Source organism: Trachinotus anak, unplaced genomic scaffold, assembly GCF_046630095.1.
Source record: "Trachinotus anak isolate AG129_WGS33_773 ecotype Australia unplaced genomic scaffold, CSIRO_AGI_Tana_v1 ptg000012l, whole genome shotgun sequence".
NCBI classification, from domain to species: Eukaryota; Metazoa; Chordata; class Actinopteri; order Carangiformes; family Carangidae; genus Trachinotus; species Trachinotus anak.
In genome coordinates, this window is record NW_027273863.1 from 623,631 (window position 1) to 630,000 (window position 6,370).

A 6,370-nucleotide genomic window follows, 5' to 3' on the forward strand; every position below is an offset into this window, starting at 1 on the left:
AAAACCCCTAAAAAAAAGTTTTGTGGAGGATAATGTCTCAAGTTTAGCACCATTAACTTATTATTCATTTTACTGCATATGTTAGTATAACATCGAGGTTATGACCAAAAAGCCAGACAGCCAGGCAAAGCGGATGATGTTCATCAAGCAGATTAACTAAAGTTTCGACACCATAAACCCAGAGAGATTTTATAGTTACACAAAAAATATTTTTCACTTTTGACCAACCTGCAAAACCAATGACATTTCCATCAGCTTCAGCTGCACTTTGTGTTTTGTGCTACAATGGTGAACATGAGAAACAGTAAACCTGTTAAACATCAGCATGTTAGCATCGGCACTGTGATTAGCACGTCAACATTAGCATTTAGCTCAAAGCACCATGGTGCCCACGTACGACCTGGAATGGCTGAAGGCTTTGTGTCTGCGCTGTGTTCCGCTCTTCCACTTTATGAATGTGGAAATGTAAAAATTCAACAGTGAAAACAGATGATTAGTTAGTGTCTGGAATCTCAGTTTACTCAGTGGATGAGTGAATGAGATTGATGTGATTTTGGACACAGTAGAACACTCTCAGGTGGGAACACTGTTAAAGGATGACCACATGACCTGAATCAACCAATGACAAAACAAGGGGAGGCAGGCATCTGATTGGTTTCTCTGCTTCAAGCACCAAAGCCTGCAGTGTTTCTCTTGTCATGTATCAAGATGGATGGGCTGAGTTTGGGTTGACTGGCTGCTGGTGTAAGATGTTTTTAAGTGCAGTCAGAGCATCAAACGTATTGTTCCTCATCATCTGGACAGATTTCTTTTTAATTCTACACAGTTCTGCATGTAAAGCCTTTTGAAAAATGACGAGTTCTGCTTAGACTAGGAAGATACAATCTACAGCATTTACACAGACGAGTTTGGTTTTGAGCCGGTAGGTTTGAGGTAGAAGAAAAGAACAATCAAAACCTCACACAGATTGTCCACTCTGCTCTCCCCCACTGACACATACACACACACACACACACACACACACACACAAACACACACTGAATGGGGTCTGGCTGTCAGTTTGGGTTTTGTCAGCAGCTCCAGTGGGAGAGAGGCCATTTTTGACAGTTGGCTGGAATGGTGTACACACACACACACACACACACACACACACACACACACACACACACACACACACAGAGCCAAGAAATTTCCTGTTTTCATATTCCACCTCCATTTGACCTGAAACGTTAGCTGAGCGCTCCCTGTTTTCCTCCTTCATGCTGACACATGCTGATATGTGAGCACAACGTCCATATCTGACCGAACACTTTGGTTTATTCATACCAGGCTGATCGCACCTCGTGGCTCCAGTCATTTGTAATGACCATTAAGGCCTGTAGGGGTCACTAAGATGCCTTTAAGACTTCTTTAACGTGCACTCACTGAGCACTTTATTAGGAACACCTGTGGACCTGCTTATTGAAACAATTGTCCAATCATGTGGCAGCAGTGCAATGCAGGTCAGGACCTTCAATTAATGCTCACATCAAACATCAGAAAGAGGGAATAATGGGATCTCACTGACTTTGACTGGCTCTGCTGACTGCTGCTCCCAGATGGGCTGGTTTGAGTTGGGGATGGTGGATGATGCCTCGCGAAGCTTCTCACGCTTCTTCCTGACGGTGCCAGAAAAAAAGAAAGCAGCTTTGAAGAGAAAGCAGAGTGACATTTAGTGATTTATTGAAATTATAGCAGCCATTGAGTAAAGTGGCTGTTCACTTTCTAACAATGAATGCTATGTTAAAGCAAGGATGCAGTTTTGGATGTTCCGATAATGATCGTGAATTCATCAAAGCGCTGCACTAATTGTGATCATTCCTGAGTTATATTTAAAAAGAGAATTTGCACCACAGAGCTGGGCTTGAGACAGCTTCTCTGCTGGCTGACCACCTCTCCAGCTTTGGAAAAGATCCTTTCACATGGTGCTGAGGATGCTGGTGAACAAATATATTTCGTAGTCACCTGAAACAGATGGGGACGAGAGAGACCCAGCGTTGCTCACCACTGTCCCCGAGACAGTTACCCAGCCTGACGCATCAGTCAAAGAACATAATCCTCAGGTAACCACTTGGCTCATCCAAGTAAGAGTGTGCCCAGTGGAGCATGAGGAGGACGGCATCATCATCTCCAATATGTTGCTTGTGAGCAAACTGTAGGGGGTCTAGTGTGTGTTCTACCTGTGCCTTGGAAGGTGGAGAAACAGCCGCTGCAGGGTCTTTATGATGTGTGATGTGACAGAAACTAGTCTGTAGTCATTCGTCTCGGCTGGGTGTCCTACTTTAGGTACCGGAACAAGACATGCCCAGGACCCTCCCTGTTTGCAGACTCCAGTTAAAGCTCTTCTGGAGAGGCCTTGAGCAGCCTTGTGCATACACCATCCGGGCCGGCTGGCTTTCCAGAATGTGACCTCTAGAGCTCCGCCCTCACTTCACCCACTGTATAGGACAGGAGACTTGATCCCAGTGTGAAGGGAGTTGCAGCTGTCACGGTCAGGGTTGCAGCAGTGTGAAGGAGATGTTGTCGGAGAAGCTGCAGCTGAGGCAGTTGGAGAGAGAACAGGTGAGGCTGTGCCAAACCCGTTGTAGAACTGGTTGAACTCATTGGCCCTGACCACATCACCTGATGTTGCCTGGCTGCTCTTCTCTTTAAAGCCAGTGATGATCCTCATCCCCTTCAGTCATCCAGTCCTGCACTGGGTTTCAGGACTTACCAAATGTGAGTCTTTATACACAGTGTACAGTGTATTGACAACTCAGCCTTTTTTTTTTACTTTATGCTTTTATTAGATAGTGACAGTGGAGGCAGAGGGACAGAGAGTAAGGGAATTACATGCAGCCAGGGGTCTGGCCAGGATTTGAATCAGGGACTCGCTGCTCAGGTCATTTGAGTTATTTTCTCAATCACAGGAAATGTTTCATCTAGATTTGTTTTCACATTATTGTTTCCAGTTTCATTCCTGACCACGACACACTGCCCGGCTCCATGACGAGGTCTCGTCAAGAGGGATGACATTTGATCCAGACACCAGAAGAACAAAAAAATTGAACAAGTGCTATGATGAGGCACGGGTGAATAGCTCTTTGGCTGATCCTCTGTAATTCTGCTGTGGTGACTGGTCACTGGTAGAAATTTCTTCCATGTGTTCACCTTCACCTCCGGTCTCTGCACCAGTCCACCAGCACTCTCCATGATAAATCACTGACAGTCTCAGCGTGTTGAGGGTATCATTATACATGGCCGCTTCCTTTGTGTCCCTTTTTATCTTGTGGGTGTGAAACCTTGTGGGTTATGGGATAGCACCAAATGTTTTAACTGCTCAGATCCCTGCCTGCACACCCAGTTCAGTTCAGTGACATATGATACTTTGGACATCATCAGTCATGAGGCAAGTTCATTTCAGTTCAAACCTGAAACAAACTTGGAAGCCTGGCTTCAAAATGAACATCACCAGCTGAAGTATTTCTGAAACTAATTGCTTGATGGTTTTAAGCAATTATCTAACTTTTCAATTGCGAGGAGTGCTTTTCTTTGTCATGTGATAGTTATATAAATGTATGAATGTATGTTTTCGACAGATAAAACAAGTTTGAGATGAAACACCATTTCCACTACAAAAAAAGTGCAATCCTTGAGAGCAGGGGTTTTCAAAGTGTGACAACATAAGTGACCCCTCAGGCAGAATCACACCCAGCCTTGACTGTAGTTGTGGGCTGTAAAACAATTTTTGTCCATATTTGTTTATGTTTTGGCAAATTAACACCATGAAATGATGCCAAATTACTTATTCCTTAAAAACGAGATGATTCCTCTGCCAACGTCTTTTTCCTTTCTCTAAGTGGACATTTATTCACTATAGATTTATGACATAATATTCTCAGAAAGTCACATTGAATGGAGAAGTCTACCTGCCGCTTTCACTTAATGCTCTCGTGTAGTCAACATGTTTACGAGGTGTCATTGATACACACAGTATGTTATGGTCAGACACAGTAATGGTCTGGAAAGTTACAAACCTGCATTTGAACTTATCGACACAAAACCACAAAAACAAGTGTTCGCTGCAGTGTCATCAGCAAGTTTTTAGTTTGAGGAAAAATGTTTTTTAAAAGTGGAGTTTAATAATGAGATGCAGGCTGAGGTTTGGTTTCCTAGGCGAATATCATGATTCACTTTTATTAAAAGCATCATAGCTACAATTCATCATACATGATGTCTCCAAAAAAAAAAAAAAAAAACCCAAAACAAAAGACACACACCAAAAAAAGAGGGAAAAAAACATTTACATGGTATGTCTGTAAACTTCAAGGCTAGATAAGAATTTTGAGGTAATGCTCTTGAGCTTGCTGGCTAAAAGTAACAAAAGTCCATTTTTTTCAAGAAAAGTAGCTAAGTAATAAAGGTACCTGATTATTTTAACTCTTTAACACCAGTGCATCAACAGGAACAGAGTGAGACAAAATTGATTGCATTACTTATTTGTCATCATTTACAGTTTTAGTTTTGTTTTTCTATTCATACGACACTTGTGGTTATTCATATAGAGAGAGAGAGTGTGTTGGGAGAGTAATGTTGGAACATTCAAAAGCTGCCTTGGTTATTGCTGTCTCAGCATTAGAAAGGAAAACAGGTCTTCCAGAGAGCTGAAACTCATCACGCCCCCTCAGTCCCTCTTCTCTCTTCATCTGCTGGGCTGGCTGTATTAGCAAATGTTAATAAGACCTGGCCACAGTGTGTTTGAATGTACTTTCAAATATTTGAACCACTCGCAGCGTTTGATTTATCTCAGACACTTAAACTGGCCTCAGGAATGGAAACAAATCAAACACCTCTTGCGCTTTTCAAGTATTTAAAACTTAACCAGAGCTGAACTTCATTTAGAAAAGTTGTGAGTTTCCAACTTTGTTGAAAATGTGTCTCAGTCCTGTCTTGGCCAGGCCTGGTGTCAGTGTGTGTGACTAGAGCAACAGTCTTTAAAGAGAAGGTCACTAGGGAGCAGCACTTGGTCTGGAACTACTGGGATGTGAAGGAACAAAACAAAACAAACAAAAAAAAAAAAACGATTTTAATGTGGCAGCGACTTCTTCCATGTGCCCCCTTTAACGAATAATCCTGAAACCTCACATCCCTACGTGGACCATCGCTCCAAATCCATTCACAGAAAACTCCAAACGAGGACGGCTGGTTTTCAGTGGCTGCGATGGACCAATCAGAAGGCCTGATTGGTGGCAGACCCAGCCCGCCTGCCGTTCCTGAGCCAAAACCAGCCGTCTCGACAAAGAGACAGGATTCAGATGTGGCAGTGGAAAGACTCAAGATTGGTACTCAAACAGTGTGGGACTGGGTTTAACACAGTATTGGTTCAGCGTGTACGCACACACGCACGCACAAGCACGCACACATACGCTCAAAGGAACACAGCTGGTAGGGAGTCCTCCTAGAAACAGTCACATGATAAAGAGGGTTTAGAGGGTTAGTGTGTGTGTAGTGGTGGAAAACTGAATATGTGTGTGTGTGTGTGTGTGTGTGTGTGTGTGTGTGCGCGCACGCGCGCGCAACTCACACACTCATCACTCCAAGTATGTGAAACGTGTTGGGATGTGTGTGTTGTGCTAGTCAGTGTGAGACTGAGTTTTAGGCCAGTCTAGTTTCCTTTTCCTCCTCAGAGTCTACCTGGTCTGATATGTGAGAACTAAAAATCTGCTCTGAAACAGAGCAGCTCAACTCCATTATCTACAATTCCTTTTGCAGCAGCTTTGTCAGACAGACAGCCGGGTTAGCTGTAATGCTGTTTTTTTTGAGAACTGATGTTAGAAAAAGTGCCGGCAGCGGGTGTTTCCTCGTGTGTTGATGAGAACTGCTGCCAACAAACAACAACAAAACAGTCCAGACGAAGGAAGCAAAAATATATATATATATAAAAAAAAAAAAAGACAGATCTGAGAGCTGAAAGCAGCAATAACAATAATAATGATAATAATAATAATAATAATATAGTACTATTGGAACCTTGTGATGTCCTGTTCGAGGAATTGTGGAAGAGAAAAGTAGACAGAACCCAGATAGACAGAAAGAATCTTTGAAGAGGAGCCGAGCTCTGAGCGAGTGGCTGTTGGGACCCTGACTACACTATCAATCAGAGAGATTGAACTTAACACATACACCTCATCCTCTCTGACGCATAGTAAATATACCTGGCCAAAAAATAAACAACAACGAGAGAGATAAATCATTAACAACAACATAAAGGAAAAAAAATAGTTTGGATATTTCTGGTGGAGGCGTGTAAACGTCGCAGGGGGGAGGAGAAGGGCAGAGGTGGGGAAATGTT

The 6,370-nt window shown here is 43.0% G+C and overlaps 1 protein-coding gene across 4 annotated transcripts in view; it reads right to left on the reverse strand.

The window, feature by feature from the left end:
- Positions 1-4,181: 4,181 nt before the first annotated feature.
- The window catches only part of chd7 (chromodomain helicase DNA binding protein 7), a 71,613-nt gene continuing 69,424 nt past the window's right edge, over positions 4,182-6,370 (reverse strand). For all 4 annotated transcript variants that reach the window (XM_071490268.1, XM_071490267.1, XM_071490266.1 and 1 more), the window contains exon 41: positions 4,182-6,370. This exon is cut by the window's right edge and continues 1,043 nt beyond it. The gene's annotated coding sequence lies outside the window, so the exon portion shown is untranslated.